The following is a 16,901-nucleotide window of genomic DNA, read 5'->3' as shown; positions in this document are numbered from 1 at the left end:
GAAAATGCTGTTATATCAGCGCTAGTATCAAAAGAGCTTTCAGCCGTGAGAGAAATGTAGGAAATTTATTTCAATAAATCTTTTATGACTTTTTTTTTTTTTTTACACTATTATATTTCTGGACTCATGCAATAAAACTAAGCTTTCAAAGATGAAATGAATCAGAGCTGCTTGCAGGTAGTTGTTGGATGGCAGGGCTGCAGCTATTGAGCATGAAACCAGTAAGGGGAGGCAAGCAGAAGAAAGCTTCTAGAGATGACCTCACAAAAGTCATGTTGAGGGTTAGGAATGTATTTATAAAAAAAATCCCTGCACGAGCCCATATGTAACATTCTACTTGTTTGCCAGAAGGCACACATTTACCATAATCAATTTCAAAACGTCACCTTTTTTATTTCAAACTGCTTTATGTACAGCAGGTCCTCATCTTTATGTCACTCGACTTGCGATGTTCTGGGTTTATATCTCTTGAAAATTTGCACCCAGCCCCATACGCATGATGGCCCGTTTCACCTGCTGATGCTGAGTGTGGCTGATGTGCTGTCAGCGTGTCTCAAGCAGAGAAGAAGATCACTGACTCACAAACTCCAGTACAGCTTGGGTACCCAGAGGAAGCTGCAGGGGAAAAGGCCAGGTCGGTGCTGAAAAACATCAGCCTAGGCCTGAGCTGCTCTCACACTTTCCTGTCACTGCTGTGTTGCACGTGGCGGATCCCAGGCAACTGTGCTGGCAGGGCTGGTGGATAGGAGGGTGCTCACCAATTCTAATAGCAACTGTGGGGTGTTAGGGAGGACAGGGAGGGGAGACATTTGCTAAGTTTGTGCTCCTCCTCATAGTGGTTCTAGCAGACAAAGTTGTTATGTGTTTCTGAAAAATGGAAAAATGGTTGCAGAAGGGTTTGTTTTACCATTAGGCATTAGGCCCATTTCTGTGTTTAGGAGGAGGTTTAGTCTTGAGGTTTCATTAAATGATGAGTCAGTTCTAGGTTTTTTTTAGATGAAAGTGGGGTCGCAGCCTCGGTGCTGGAACTATTTCCCTATATATATTATATAATATTGGTTCCTTTGGGAAAATTGGTTTCAACTTAAGTTGTTTTGACTTAAGGCATGGTTCTTAGGAACCAATTGCAATTTAAGTCCGAAGACTTCCTGTATTACTTTGACAACACATATACAAAATACCATGTTAATAAGGTTTCCTGAATCTGACTGAAAGAATTATGGCAGGAGTCAGCTAAAGAAAAAAAAAGCGAAATGCCAAAGAAATAGCAACCAGAGATTTATCAAGCACAAAAAACTGGAGGTGTAACATTCCGCCAACCATGGGGTACCGCACCGCTGTTGGTATCCTGTACCTTAGGGTCCCAGGCTCAATGTTGTGTTCCGTGACCTGCTGGCATCTCCCAGCATGGCTTCCAGCATCCTGCTCCTCTGCTACATCCTGCTGCTCTAACTAAGGGCCCATAGCAACTCACCAGCTTTATAGGCCCAGCGTCCAGGATTTCCTGTGGTGCGGACTGATGACATCTGCATTCCTCCAGGCAAGTGCCTGAGCAACAGGTTCTGTTTCTTCATTCCTCAGTGTCTGGCTCTTCCTGTTTCTTCTACCATTTCAGACTCGGCCTGATTCCTGACCTTGCTTCCATCTGCTGCCTGCCCTGATCCTTGCTTGTCTCCTGCTTCTGAATGGACTCCGCCTGCCTTCACCTTGTCTACCTGACCACATCTCTGCCTCACGATTCTGTACCATGCTTTAGCCCTGTCAATCAGCGGCCCCTGGGTCCACTCGTACAAGCCCATGACTTGTGGCATGCAGTTAATCAAAAAACATAATTATATAAGCACTGTATCCATTCAATATTATCGCAAATTCAAAACACATACATAAATGTATCTGTTGGTGAAGGACATTACAATGCATACCTATATTTCTCTTACAAAGTACAAGATACCCCTAAAAATGTAATAGATTATCCTATACAGAAAGTACTTTGAAAAACAAAATCTAAAAAGTATTCCAAAATTAATCCCATAAAGCAAATTCTTGAAACACCCCCCCCCCACACACACACACACCCCCACACACAAAACAGTTCCTAGTAGGCCTTTCAATACTCTGACAAAGCCTTTCAGAAATGATTCTCTTCAACAGACATAAAAATCACAGTAGTGTCTCTTTAGGTCAACCTTTTTTTTTTCAATTTATATTTTATTGTGTCAATTTCAAAACATACTTCTCCATTAAAATGAATAGTGACTGAAACACAATGCAAGTTTTTTTGTTAACAATAACATTAACATTATCCATCTATGAGTCCCTCTCCTTCCCCATCCCTACAAAAGCTTGAGGCCAAGTCGGAAATGATAAAGCTTGAAATAATGCAACACATGTAGAAAAGAGCTGGTATCTGAATACTATAAAGCCACGCACCATGTCTCGTATAGAGACCATATAAAGTTGAATTTGCATATTGCGTTTCTCTTTAAAGCAGTCAGTTTACTTAAATGATAGATATGTTCCAGATGTTTGAGAACATCTGGTAAAGGAGATGCATCAGAGTTCTTCCAATACAAGGCTATCTCTCACTGAGCTGCTGGAAATATCTGTTGCCCTAACAATTGTATGTGCCTATCTGCCTGCGGAACTTGAATTCCTGATAAGGCATATTTAGGAGAGTTAACATCTTCCAGTCCCTTAATATTGTTAATTAAAGAGAAAATCTTCACTCAAAAACTGCGTATTATATCGCAGTCCCACCATATGTGAAAGAAGGTGCCTATTGCTCTACATCTCCAACACTTATTGTCAAGGTGGGGAAAGGCTTTGTGCAGCTGTTCAGGGGTTAAGTACTGGCCCAGCAATACTTTATATCCATTTTCTAGAAGCAGAGCAGAAACAGAGCACTTTCCAACATGCACAGAGGAGAGGTCCCACTCAGACTCTGAGGTAACTAGCCCAAGATCTTTTTCCCAAGCCCATATATGCTGTGGTGGATCTCGGAGCTTCTGGTTTAATAAAGTATATAGCTTCATAATAATCCCCTTTGCCTTATCAGCCATATTACAAATTCTTTCAAAATACATTTTACTCAGCAATAGAGACTGCTTTATTACTGCTTGATTTAGAAAGTGGTGCAGCTGTGCATATAAGTAAAAATCCCTAGCAGTCAACTGGAATTTCCCAGCTAAGGCATCGAAGCTCAGAATGGCCCCTCCCGCCATGTCCTCTACCCGATCCACTCCAAGCCTCTTCCATTTCTGGGAAGCCACGCCGGAAATTCCATATTGTGGAAAAGCAAAGAGCTATAAAAATACTCTGACCTATGATCCTGATACACCATTGTGACCAGAGTCTCAGTGTATTAGCTGTAGAGGGAGGGACTATCATGAGTGATCTTCATGCTCTCTTTGGTTGCCAAACCAATGCGTGGAGAGGCATAGTGCCCACTAATGATTGTTCTAAGTGAACTCACTGCTTTGTCTCTTCATTTCTATTCCAATCCACTTTTGCTCGCAGTTGAGATGCTATGTAATACCAAACCAGATTCAGGACTCCAAACGCCCCTTCCTTTGTGTAAATTGCTACATCACTCCACTATCCACTCTTGGGGGCTGCCGCTGCTTCCAGTTCTATGCAAAGATTTTCTTTTGCCACAACTTCAACTTGCTATTTGGAATGTGGTCTGGCAATGTTTGAAATAGATAGCACAAGCGAGGCAATATATTCATTTTTATTGTGGATATCCTTCCTAAACAAGAAAAATTATAACTCTCCCATTTCTCCAGATCTTTAGCTATTAGAGGCAGATAATTTAGATCACATAAGTCTTTCATCTGAGAACCCAAATACACTCCCAAATATTTTATCTTGTGATTTGCCCACTTGAAGGGGAATCCCTGTGCCATCCATGAAATTTGTTCTTTTAGGACATTGATATTCAATATCTCAGATTTTTTCAAGATTAATCTATTTGCTAAACCTTTCCATTTCTGCCACTACTCCCACCAGGAACTGTTCCGGTTCTTTGAGAGTAAACAGGATATCATCTGCAAAGAGAGACAATTTATGATGTCTACCCACAAGACAAACATCTATAATTGAAACATCTGTCCTTATTTTAATATCAACGGGCTCTAGAAATAGGAGAAAGAGCAACGGCGACAAAGGACAACACTGTCTCACATTGAAAGCATCAGAATATCTGCCATTTACCTTCACAGTTGCACTGGGTTGATCATATAACTTCTGAAACCACTCAATAAAGTCTCTCCTGAAATTCAGTTTCTCCAAAGTTTAGAATAAGAAGGGCCAGTGCACCATATTGAATGTTTTCTCTACATTTACTGTAAGGAGGAGTGTAGGGATTTTCTATTAAACCACCACATAATATCCACAATTTTGTGGATATTATCTGCAGCCATTCGTCTTCGTATAAAACGAAGATCAGACTGTACCGCAAAACTATCATGCCATTCAAATGATCTGCAAGTTCCTTAGCCAGAATCTTCAGGTAAATATTAATAAGGGAAATTGATCTGTATGACTCATATATTGCAAGGTCCAGTCCTGGCTTGGCAATTATGGATATTCCTGATACATTAGAGTTCGACACCAATGAACCTCCTTGCCTAAGATGGTTGAACATTTTGATTAAAGAAACAACCAGACATGGGGCAAAATGCTTATACAATCTAGCAGGAGAGTCGTCTAGAGCCTTGCCTGCTTTGAGATTTTTAATGACTTGCAAGACCTCTATGATTATAATTTCCCTATCTAGCATCCTTTGATGCTCCTCAGAGAGTTCTGCCATACTTACGTGATGTAAGTATTCCTCTGTCTCATTTTCATCGATTGAAGCATCAGCGCTGTATAATTCTTTGTAAAATTGTAGAAAGCAATCTTTAATTTCCTTTGTGGAAGTCATAAACTTACCATCTTTCCTCTTAAGTTTAGTCATCTGATTTTGACTGAAAATTTGCTTCAGTTTTCAAGCTAATAATTTACCCGCTCTATTTCCACCTTCAAAATATGTTGATTGGCCAGTTCCAATTAGTGGGCTATAGCTTCAAGCTCCAATGTATGGAGCTCTTCCCATGCTTGTGTCAGCTGTTAATAGGTTTTGTTTATGGGAGAGTTCTAGAGTAGCTTTTTTATGTAATAACTGAGTTCTAATATATACTTTTTTCCTTTTTTTCAATATCAATTTCCATCTCACGACTGCTTTTAAACACTCCCAAAGGATCACAGGTGATATCTGATCACAGTCATTGAACCTAAGATATTCTTGGATTTCATCCATCTACTGCACACAATGGGCTGGATTTTCAGAGGATTTACAAGCGTAACCGGCCATACGCACGCCAGGCCTATTTTCAAAAGGCCTGGTGACGCGCGTAAAGCCCCAGGATGCGTGTAAGTCCTGGGGCTTGCAAAAAGGGGCAGGAAGGGGTGCGGGGAGGGGGTGCGACGGGGTGGTCCAGGGGCAGGGTGGGGGCATGTCCAGAGGCCTCCGCACGGCTGCTGTGCCAGGATCACGCACCAGCAGTCGGCTGGTGCGCGCAACTTACTTCAGCGCTGAAGTAAACTTGGTTATCCCTGTATGTAAATCCTCTGAAAATCCGGCCCATTGTGCGCAGTAGATGGATGAAATCCAATAATATCTTAGGTTCAATGACTGTGATCAGATATCACCTGTGATCCTTTGGGAGTGTATAAAAGCAGTCGTGAGATGGAAATTGATATTGAAAAAAAGGGGAAAAAAGGAAAAAAAAGTAGATATTAGAACGCGTGTAAGTCCTGGGGCTTGCAAAAAGGGGCAGGAAGAGGGCGGGTAGGGGGTGCGGTGGGGTGGTCTGGGGGCAGGGTGGGGGCGTGTCCAGAGGCCTCTGCATGGCCACTGTGCCAGGATCACGCGCCGGCAGTCGGCTGGTGCGCGCAACTTACTTCAGCCCCAGGGCTGAAGTAAGTTTTGTAACAAAAAAAAGAAGATGAAAAAGGTAGTGGGAAAGGGGGGGGGGAGGTAGGGGAAGGGAATGGATGGTGGGGTAGGAGGGTAGGGAACGGGGGAAGGCAGCATGGCTCGGAGCGGGCTCGGTGCGCGCAAGGTGCACAATTGGGCACCCCTTGCGTGTGCCGACCCCTGATTATGTAACATGTGCGCGCCTGCACACGCATGTTATAAAATTGGGTGTACATGTGTGCATGCCGGGTAGTGCGTGCACATGTACGCCCACGCGCACCTTTTAAAATCTACCCCAATGGGCCGGATTTTCAAAGGGTTATGCGCGCCGGGTCTATTTTCAAAAAGGCTCGGCGACGCGCATAAAGCCCCGGGACATGTATAAGTCCCGGGGCTTTGAAAAAGGGGAGTTCCGCGGGTGGGGAGGGGGCAGGGTGGGGGCATGGCCAGAGGTCTCCGCACGACTGCTGTGCTGGGGATCGTGTGCCAGCAGTCAGCCGGCGCACGCAACTTACTTCAGCCCCAGTGCTGAAGTAAGTTTTGTAACAAAAAATAGAAGACGAAAAAGGTAGGGGGGGAAAGGGCAGGGGAGATAAGGGAAGGGAAGGTGGGATGGGGGTAGGGAACGGGGAAGGCAGCGCGGCTCGGAGCGGGCTCGGCGCACGTAAAGTGCACAATTGTGCACTCCCTTGCTTGTGCGCATGTTATAAAATCGGGCATCTTTTAAAATCTACCTCAATATGTGTCGTCCATCAATAAATTATCATTTTACCTCCAAAAATGTATCCCCATGTTGTCATTTGAAAAGAATAAATCTATCCATATGGGGGCATGATCAGACCATATTAGACCCCACTTCTGTTTCAACCACTTGGTTAGCTAATACCCTTTCTACCAACAGGAGGTCAATTTTTATGTCTGAATTGTGAAGTTTGGAATAAAAAGTATAGTCTCAAGCAGTGGGGAAGCACTGTCTCCAAATATATATCAACTGCCATCAATCCATAAATAATTTGAGCTTTGGTCTGGGTGCTTTCATATCAGATCCACCATCTAAAGAATTATCCAAAGTGGGGACCCTTGTAAGATTAAACTCTTCTCCAATAATCAAATGGCCCAGCACCTTAGTTAGCAAAGTCTTTTGTAGTAGATTGAGGAAGACTCCTTGATCTTTATTGAGTGCATAAATATATACCAATGTACACACCTCTCCCCCAACCTCTATTTGTACAATAATATATCTGCCTGCTGGATCTTCAAAGCACAACTAAAGTCACAAACAAAGTGCTTGCTAAACAGTATCCCCATCCCTATGTATTTGCCACCTTTGGCATGAGCAGCAAAGAACCTATGCAGGAAGTCTTGGGAATTCATCAGATATTCATATCTCCTCTTTAAATGGGTTTCTTGTATCATCAATATAGACGCTTTCAAGGAGGTTAAATCCTTGTATAATAATTTCCTTTTTCTAAATGAGTTCAAACCTTTCACATTAAATGAGAGTATTCTAAACTTGGTTATGTCTAATGTGAAATAAGAAATCCCCCACCCCCCAAGCTTCCAATAGATTCCAACCTCCTCATCTCCCTATGCCATCTAAAATACCAATGGACAATATTATACCCATTGTCTGCCCCTCCATCTCTCTGTATTTGCAAGCTTATCTGCTTTCTACAAGTCTCCTTCAATCCTTCCCAAATACCAGAAGTACTCCATAGACCCAACTGTCCCTCCTCTAAAGCCCTTACCTACCCCAAACCCTTCCCCATCAATGATTTGCTAATCCCCTTCACAAATCCCCTCCTCTCTCAGAAGACATGATCATGTGGGCAATGATATAAAAGAGAACCGCAGAGATCATTATCAGGCAAGTAGAATATACAAATATATAATCGCAAAAGTCCAGCTTGTGAGTGAGGCAATATCATGTCCAAACTTTTCTGTCAAGAGTCCCAATTACCAGGACCCATGCTGACAATGGATCTGTCATCATTTGAGATCACAATTCCAGTAACATCCACTGTGAGACAAATCAAGTTTCTTTGAAGAAAATACAGAAACCATAAAATTGTGGTGTCCGTGAAGCAGAAGAACCCTCCTACTGCCAGCTCAGTCGTTTGCTGCCTTTGGTAACATGCTGCCATTGCGGAGGATCTTTCCTGGGGGGATGCGACATGATACACTCAGGCCAGGCAGATTAGTTTATTATAAAGCCCACCGCTGTGAATATTTCCTCTGCCTCGGCAGAGGACATCCCCTGTATGGAGAATGAGAAACCGAAAGCAAAAAGCCAAAGATAGTGTATGTTCTCTTTCCAAAATGTCGCCATCACTTCCTTCAGGTCTTGCCATTTTCATAATATGGTTATGGATAAATCAGCAAACACTGCGACTGAGTGACCCTCCCAATGCCGTGAGTTCTGTTTACGCGCAGCCATTTAAACTTTTCCTTCAGAGCATAACTTTGGAAGCATGCAATGCTGTTGTTAACCCATTGCTCCAGTGCTCGATGGGGCCAGTCCATCTCTATTATAAGTGCATTCTCCCCTTCTGGCTCATTATTGCAGTATAGGATAACCTTATAAATACTGGCCACAGTGCTCTTACAGTCCACATATTTGGGAGTCTCCGGTACTCCCTAAAATCCCCAATTGCATTGGTGTGACCTATTCTCAAGGTCTTCGAGCTTTTCCTGCAGATCTGAATGCTCTGCGAAAAGATCCTTATATTGCCCCTGTATCTACTTGGTTTTTGTAGCCTGTGCATCCATCAATATGTCATTCTCCTCCACCCTGTTATGATTTCACCTGTTTTGCATCCTTATAATATGCTTACTATGATGCCTTCCTGCCAGCAGAAGTCTCCTCGGAGCTCCTCGGATGCTATTCCCATCAGCTTCTCACAGCTCAGATGATAATGCAGCCTCCTAGCCACCAGCAAACCATGTCTTCCGCCTTGTCAAACTCCACCTCCTCCTTGCCTGCATCACACCCAAGCCTTAGCCCTACATAATCCAGCCTTGTCATATCCTCCTCATTTTGAAATTGAGTCACCCTTGGCTCCTTGCCTTAGCCACTGTTAACATGTGGCCTACTCAGGCTTATCCTTGTCTTGCCTTGTGGCCTCCGGGTCTTCCTGCTCCTTGCCTTGCTTTGTGGCCAATCCAGCCTTCTTGTTCTTTGCCTTGTCTTATGGTCTAAGGATCTTGCTACTCTTGCCTTGCCTTCTGGCCTGTCTAGACCTTGTCTTGCTCTGTGCTCTATCTAGGCCTTTCCATTATCTTGTCCCTCAGGACTTTCCCTGCCTAATGCTTCCTTTGGGCCTTTATGTTCCATGTTCCGCATTGTCCTTGTCTTGCCCTGTCCTGTCCTGTTTTAGTCTAGCTCCAGTTCAGTCCTTGCCCGCACTCAAGCTCCAGTTCCAGTCCTTGCTTGCACTCTAGCCTTAATTCCAGTCCTTGCCTGCACTCAGCCTCAGTTCCAGCCCTTATCTGCACTCTGTTCTTGTCCAAGCCTTGCTTCAGCCTTACCAGCCTGTCCAAGCCTTGCTTCAGACTCACCATGATGTACTTCCTCTGCAGAAACCTGCTAGTCCCCAGAACCCAAGGGCTCAACCTGCAGGGGAGGGGTCTGGTTAGACAGAAGATTGGTCTTAGCCTTGCCCTGCAGTCCTACGCCACTCCGAGGGTGGTGTTCATTACATCCAGTCAGGACCCAAACCATAACACACTCACCATCCAATATCAGTTATCTCCTTATGGAATTCAGCCTGTTCTTCACAGAGTTGGCCTGCTCATGGTCCATTTCCAGTGTGCCACAGCCCACCATCTCAAGCACCCCAGACTCTCCGCCTGCTTCCTCACTCAGTTTTACATAGGAAAACTGCCGAAAGACCGGTGATTTCTTCTTGGCAGCTATCCTCAGAATACATCAAGTTGTTGCTTGCTTACATTAATGTCACTTAGCTGCAGATGGCTGTCCTACAATGTAGATTGTGCCTGAAGGAGTCAGGAACTCATTATTAAGTTTCAATCTGGGCTGATGATGTCTCAGTTCCCAGGTCAGTGTTTTAATAGTCCAACAAAACACTTCAGAAATATCCTGAGATGAGCTGTGTTCCACCCAGTAGGGATGACTCAGGTGAAATCATTCATTGTCCTACCCCACCAGTCCAATTCAAAAATCATATATTGAATTAAACATGTTTAATTACTTCCATACCTTAAATTTAGCAGAGATCTCAAACAGCTAATTTGTACAACACTGCTACTCACAAATGTATGCAGAAAATTCATAATCATTTTAAAATCTATCTCCCTCTAAAGCTGCATACACCTTGCAAAGGGGAACCGGATTTCTGTTCTTGAAGCATGATCATGTGAGAGCATTCCATCACTAGTAGTTTGAGAAAACCAAGTGGTATAGTCCCACCAATGACTGATCACAGGATTATGAACCCATATAGACTCCTTTACAACTCCATTCATAAAAATAATTCATAGAAAAGCTCCCCAATTAGTTTTCACATTTATCTATGACATACAGTATGCATTATTTTCATTCATGCCCCTGAAATGCCCCTTTTGTATGTGTATGAACTTTGCTGGTGAATGGAAGTATGCATGCTCTTTATACATGTCACCTATGTGAGGTCACTAAAGTCTGTGCTATCTGTAACACTCAGAATTTTTGAGCAATAGGAAGTTCAGGGAGGTGTGAGTAGGGTAAGTGAGTGATAGGAGGGCTCGTCCCTCAAAGGGGCTGGGCAGTTTTTGATGCTATATATGGTGATTCTGTGAGGCACTGGTAGGAGTTTTGGGGGATTCTTTGAAAATGTTGGTCAGAACAAGACATTATATGTGGAGCTCAAGGATGGCATCCCCAGTATGGCGCTTGTCCATGGGGCTTTCTGGATCCTTGAGAGAGATTTGACATATCTCTCTGCCACAGTACAAAGACCATCTGGAAGGAATAGTCCCCTTAGTCTATGGGGCATCATTCCTTTTTCTCAGGAAGTCTGCTGCCAGAGATTGACTGGAAAAAAGAGGAAGAGGGGTTTGCCTATCTGTCTTTTGGGGCCCTGAGTAAGGAAGAGGTCCTGAGGTGGATTGATGGAAAATTCTGCTAATTGGTGATTGAGGTTTCCTGAAAGAAAAGTGAGCTATGATATTGAAATAATGGTGAACTATCACAGTTTTCCTTGCCCTTATGGTATTTGAGACTGTCTACTTATGTTTTCTACCTTTATTGGACTCAGAATTTTTTCTTGACTCTAAATATTTGTTTTCTTGTTTTGGAACATGGATGTGGATAGCTCTTTATGTCTGGTATGTGACTACCACTGGTCCTTATAGGTTTTGCGATCCCCCATTGGATGAATCCTGATCCGGGTCTGTATAGGGATTGTCAACTGGCTCCAAATTTTCAGGACAGGTTGATCCAGTCCTGGCTTTATTACCCTGCACACAGGTACTTATATTCTTGATTTTCTGAGGGAATGCATTAGGTAAATCAGAATAAGTCCCAGCATGCAATGGGGTAAAACCAGGACTGTGTTATGACTATTGCTGCTGTGCAGCCTCCTCACCACCAGAGGCCCCCCCAAGAGCATGCTCCCCTGGCTGGCCCGGTTTTCCTTGCTTATCTGCTCTATGTCCAGACCTCCCTATTTAACCTTGCCTAGCCCATGCCTTGGTGCTTCAGCATCGACTTCCTTTGGGCTCCCTGCTTTAGCCTTCTATTCCTTGCTTGCGTGCCTTCGGGCATCCCGCTTCCCTGCCTTGCTCTGTGGCCTTTGGGCCTTTGCTGATCTTGCTCAGTAGGCATTCAGCCTTGCCTGCCTTCTTGTCCCCTCTGTCTTTGAATCCCTTTCTGTTGCTGCCCTATTACTCTCCTGCTTCCCCCTGCTTCCTTGGACTTCCTTGCCTTGCTGCCTTCAGGCATTTTGTGGTTTCATGTTCAGTGTAGTCCTTGTCCTGGTTTGACTAGTTCCGTCATTGTCTATCTTACTTGCCCATCAGTTCCAGTGAAACAGACCATGCTCACCTGCATTCAGATCCACTCGTACCCACATGCTGTTCCAGTGTTTCCTGAAGTTCACCCTTACCACCACACTCTCAGCTCCAGAGTCTCTCCTCAGCCAGCAACCAGCATCATAGCCCCTCCTCAGCCAGCACCCAGCACCAGAGACTTCTCAGCCAGCACCCAGTTCCAGAGGGCCTTCTCAGCTGAGACCCAGCTCTGGAGACTCCACCCAGCCTCACCAGATCACCTGCTATTGCTCCCATCCTCCTGTCCTGTGTCATTCCTGCAGGTGGTGTTCACCACACCAGGCTACAGCCCAAAACCATAACAGCCTAGATCAACCTGGCCTGAAAATCTGGAGCTGATTGGCAACCCTAGACCTGCAGACTGTTTTATCTACCCCTGCAGTACTCCTATGAAGGGAAGGTTACAATTTGAAAGTCTGTAACAGTCAGACTGTACAGAAGAACGCACTGTCACCCCTATTGTGTACATTCCAACTTAGTCTTTGAAAATTGCCTCCTTAAAGATCCAATCATCTGTTGGCTAAAGATAAGGACTGTAAAGTCCATCTAGGCTGCACAGTGTACTTCTTCTTATAACGGGATAATGTTTGGTATGGCTTTTATTATGGAGAATTCTGGGAATGCATCCATGGCTACCCTAGACCTGGATCTCATCCCAGCAGATGTAGAGTCTACTTGAGGCAATATGACTCACTCTCCCTCTCCAAGTGAAGACTTCAGCTGCCCTCCCGCTCTCAATTGATGCATCCAGCATCAAGGCTGCAAAGTTACCATTTGACATAGGACTGCCAAAAGGGTACGTTATAGCTAGACCATTCTCCTTCTCCTGCCTATGTTGTGGTTGTTGGAGGAGACTGCACCAAGGATTGAGGAGCTTCCTGTTATTATTTGTAGGGGTTTTGGGTGGATCCCTGGACCTGTGGCAGATGACCACGCCCATGGGGGGAAGCCCCTGTGAGGGGCCACAGGTCAGGCTCAGCGTAGGAGACACACACACACTAGTTCTTTTATTATACAGGATTGGTGAACCACCAGAGGTGGCAGTAGTGAGTTAGTAGTAGCCCGGTTGGGCTTGTAATCCCTCAGGCTTTGGAACAGCGATCCCACAATGGCTGTGCCATAATAGAGAGAACTGAGATTGTGAGTGGTAGCAGGATATGCAGAGTTCAGGAATATAGCCTCGTTGGTAATGTACTCACGCAGCGGTCTCTCAATGTGGAGCACAGGAGCTGGAGAAAAGGCAGGCCCTCGAGGAGCGAGTACCTGGTTCCAGGGAATAGCTCTGAGAGACAGAGATGGTAACTCACAGATGTTGTAGGCAGCGGTGTTTTCCTGGCAGAAATGGAGTCCAAGTAGCGAGTCCAGGAACATGGGCCCTCGAGGAGCGAGTACCGGTTCCAGACTGCGACCTGAAAGATAAGAAAGAGAGGCCCCCGATGAGCGGGTACCCCAAATAGAGTAGGTCCGAAGGAGGCAGAGTTGCAAGGTACGGAGAGCGAATCCCATCCGTCGGAAACCTGGTTCGGTAACCTTTGCTAACCCGATTAGCTAGCAATCGCGTAGGCCTTAAGTATCCTGGATGCATGACGTCATCACAAGGGGACGCCCCTGAGGTTCGCGCCACTGAAGGTACTTGAAGCAGGGCCACGCGGCGCGCATGCCTTAAGGTAGCTGAACAGCATGGTGGGAGGCAGCGCCCAAGCTGGTCCGGGGACGCCGGAGAGGACGGCAGGCAGACGCTGCGGCAGCCAAACGTCCGTCAACCACAGGAGGAGTCGCCAGAGAGGTAAGGAGGGCGGTGTGGAGACGTCGGGCAGCGACAGTCGTAATAGTTCCAGAGCTTTCACTTGGTGGGAGGCAGGGAGTGCCTGGACTTTCACTTAGATGGGTGATGGCAGCACTGCATCCTTGGTGGTGGTGGGGTAGGGGGAGGGGGGAACCATCCACCTTGTTGGAGGGGTGGAGGGCAGTTGACTTGCTATCCTTGTGGAAGATGGGGAAAAAGAGATTTGGCAACAGCTCCTATACAGGGTTCCCACAGAGTCTAAGTTCAATCTATATTTCTAGTCTCTTATGTTCACCATAAAATGTGCTTTCTTTTCGTCATAAGGGAAAATTGTCTATAAGGTTGATAATCCGTATCTTTCCTGACATTTCCAAGATTCCTCAACATAAGCACAAGTAGTTTATTTCACAGCACCCCAGAGCTCACGCCATGGGCACTTAATTTCTTTCCCAAATACCCATCTAAATGTTTGAGCCTACCCACTTAAAGCTATTTCTTCAAGACAGTTTCGTAGTGCCTTTACCCATTTCCACTCATTGATTACTACTTGGTAATAATTTGTGGGGTATAGATACATCTTGGTTGCATTGAATTGATATTTGGGTATGTTGCAAATTGTATTTCCTATATTTTTTAGGATAGATCTAAGAGATTAATATTCAAAAGATTTACCCAACTAAATTTGAATTTTAGCCAGGTAAATCTTTTTAAAATCTGGCCCCTTTAATTTAAGGCTAAATTTGTGCGGTTAAAATTGCAAGAATACAAATTTAGGGGGTCATTTTCTAAGCCTATCACACGCGAAAAGGGACTTTTCGCATGCAAAAAGTCCCTTTTCGTGTGCAATAGCTTGCCGGGGGCGGAGTCGGGGTGGGGAGGGGAGGAGTCGAGGTTGGGCGAGGAGGCGGACGCGGCGGTATCTTCGCTGGTAGCGATAAGGTAAGCACCGTTATCGTCACCAGTAGCGTGCCCAATAGCGCCACCTTTCATGGTGGTGCTATTGGGTGCGAAAGCTGGCAGTGATAACACCGCGGTGGTGCGATGGCTGCCGGCTTTTGCAGGCCTGCCCCCCCTTCGCGCCCCCCCCCCCCCCATTACCGCTGGATTCACCATTCTGTGCGAAAATGGAGAATCCAGGCCTTAGTCAGGAAAGAAAAGGTCCCGGTTGGAGGCATTCCTGCATGGACTTTCGAAATTAGCTGGTTAGAATGACATTCAGCACTAACCAATTACATTTAAATAAGTAACCCTGACTGCAGAAATAGCAGGCATAGATATACCCACTCGCATTCTGAGATGATAGATGTGGTGAATTTTCAGCCATACAATTAGCTGGTTCAGTTCTACTGAATATCTGTTCAAACGTAATCAGGTAAATTTATTTGGTTAACTTATGCATGCTGCAGGTTATTTAAAATCATCCCCTATATATGTCCTCTTCTATCTTTCTAATTTTTGTTTAACCCAGCTCTTTTAGCTTTCAGCTCAGTTGGAACCTGGGATGGAATCTGATGCCATGAGCATTCATTCATAACTACCTGGGGATTTTTACCCCTATGTTATGTCTCCTCCCAACTTACTTTAGTTCTCAGCTGAGGGCCATGCACTTTTGGAAATCTGCAAACACGAGTCCTATATCTGGCCACTAGACAGCGCCGTTGTTTGATGACTATGACTCCCCCCAGGACTGTGAATGCTGCTTCCCCAGAATTCCCAGTCCCATCTGACCTGTGCCATGAAAGATCTGACGTGGGAATCAAACACAGGATCTCAGCAGTGCCTCTGAGACATCAGGCCAGACCTCCCTGAATTTTTAATTTTTCCTTGGCAGAGATGTCCTAAGTTTGAACTGAGGTGGCATGAAGTCTGCATAGATGAAAAGACTGGATCAGAATGGGAGTTACGTGTCTGGATTGAGACAAATTGTAAAGGTATGAAAGCTCCAGTACTGGAAGGGAGAGGGTGGGGGGAAGAGGTAGATGATCTGTTTCAGATCTCATGTACAAAACTAGCAAAAGGCCCAGTACTACTTCAGTTCTACTAGATGTCAGGAATATTTAAGAAAATTTGCATAAGACTATCCACCATAACATCCAGCTTTTAGCTTTAAAACCTCACTTCCATATTCCTCAAATTGTAATTTAAATAAAAGCTAGAAAATAGGTAATAGCCAGAGAAAAATGAGTTACGTAAAATATTATGAAGCTACAACGGTCCTCTTCTGCAGATGCCTAACATCTGACCATTTTCTGATTCTTTTGTTCCCTTCTCTTTGCCCTTCATTTCTTCTTCCTTTTAATCTTTTTCATGTTTTGCAGAGACGGGTCTTTGTTATCTGGCCTACAAAGTAATTTGGAATATCAGTCTTAATTAGCTACAGCTTCACCTCTGGGTTTTCTTTTTTATTATTATTTCTCTTATCATCTCTGAATCAGCTCCATACTCAGAAAAAGGCTTAGGCAGCCTCCCAATTGGATCTGTCCATCAGGAGCAGCCTGACCGACTGGCCAGTCAGCCATGACTAGATAAGAAAGAATGAAATTCCTTATCTCTCATCAAAATGTGAAAAGATCAAGGTTATAGCGGGAAAGAAGAAGGCCTTCCAAAAAAAAATGAACTTTCTCATCTCTATAGCAACAACCTAAAGCATCATGGGATGAATGTGTGTGGCCTAGTTTGCTCTGTAGCACTCTTTCCACTTCATTAGCCCCTTTATCCAGTATCTCTTCAAGGGACTATATTTGAGTGTCAGAGAGCAAAGAGAGAGAGAGACAGTTCAGAAGAAGAAAAATACTTTGACCTTTTTGTCCAGCCTGGTAGATACTAGTGGGATTTTAACTCCTTTCTTTTCTTTCTCACTCTCTTTCCCATTCACATGACCTTACCAGCCCGCTCCTCTATTCCCTCTAATCAAAAGTCTTGTGGAAGCAGCGAAGTATGAAGGCCCCCAGTCTGTGTTTTCAGCAGGGCTTAGAGAGGAAGTCAGGACCCTTGCTGTCAGAGCCAGTGTTGGCTGGTAGAGTCCCTGAGCAAGATTAATGACTTCACTTAAAGAAAACACAAATAACAAAAAAAGAGAGAAACATGCAGTAGGAAAGAAAGGGTACT

Source organism: Rhinatrema bivittatum, chromosome 9, assembly GCF_901001135.1.
Source record: "Rhinatrema bivittatum chromosome 9, aRhiBiv1.1, whole genome shotgun sequence".
NCBI lineage: Eukaryota > Metazoa > Chordata > Amphibia > Gymnophiona > Rhinatrematidae > Rhinatrema > Rhinatrema bivittatum.
This window is presented reverse-complemented; position numbering follows the sequence as displayed.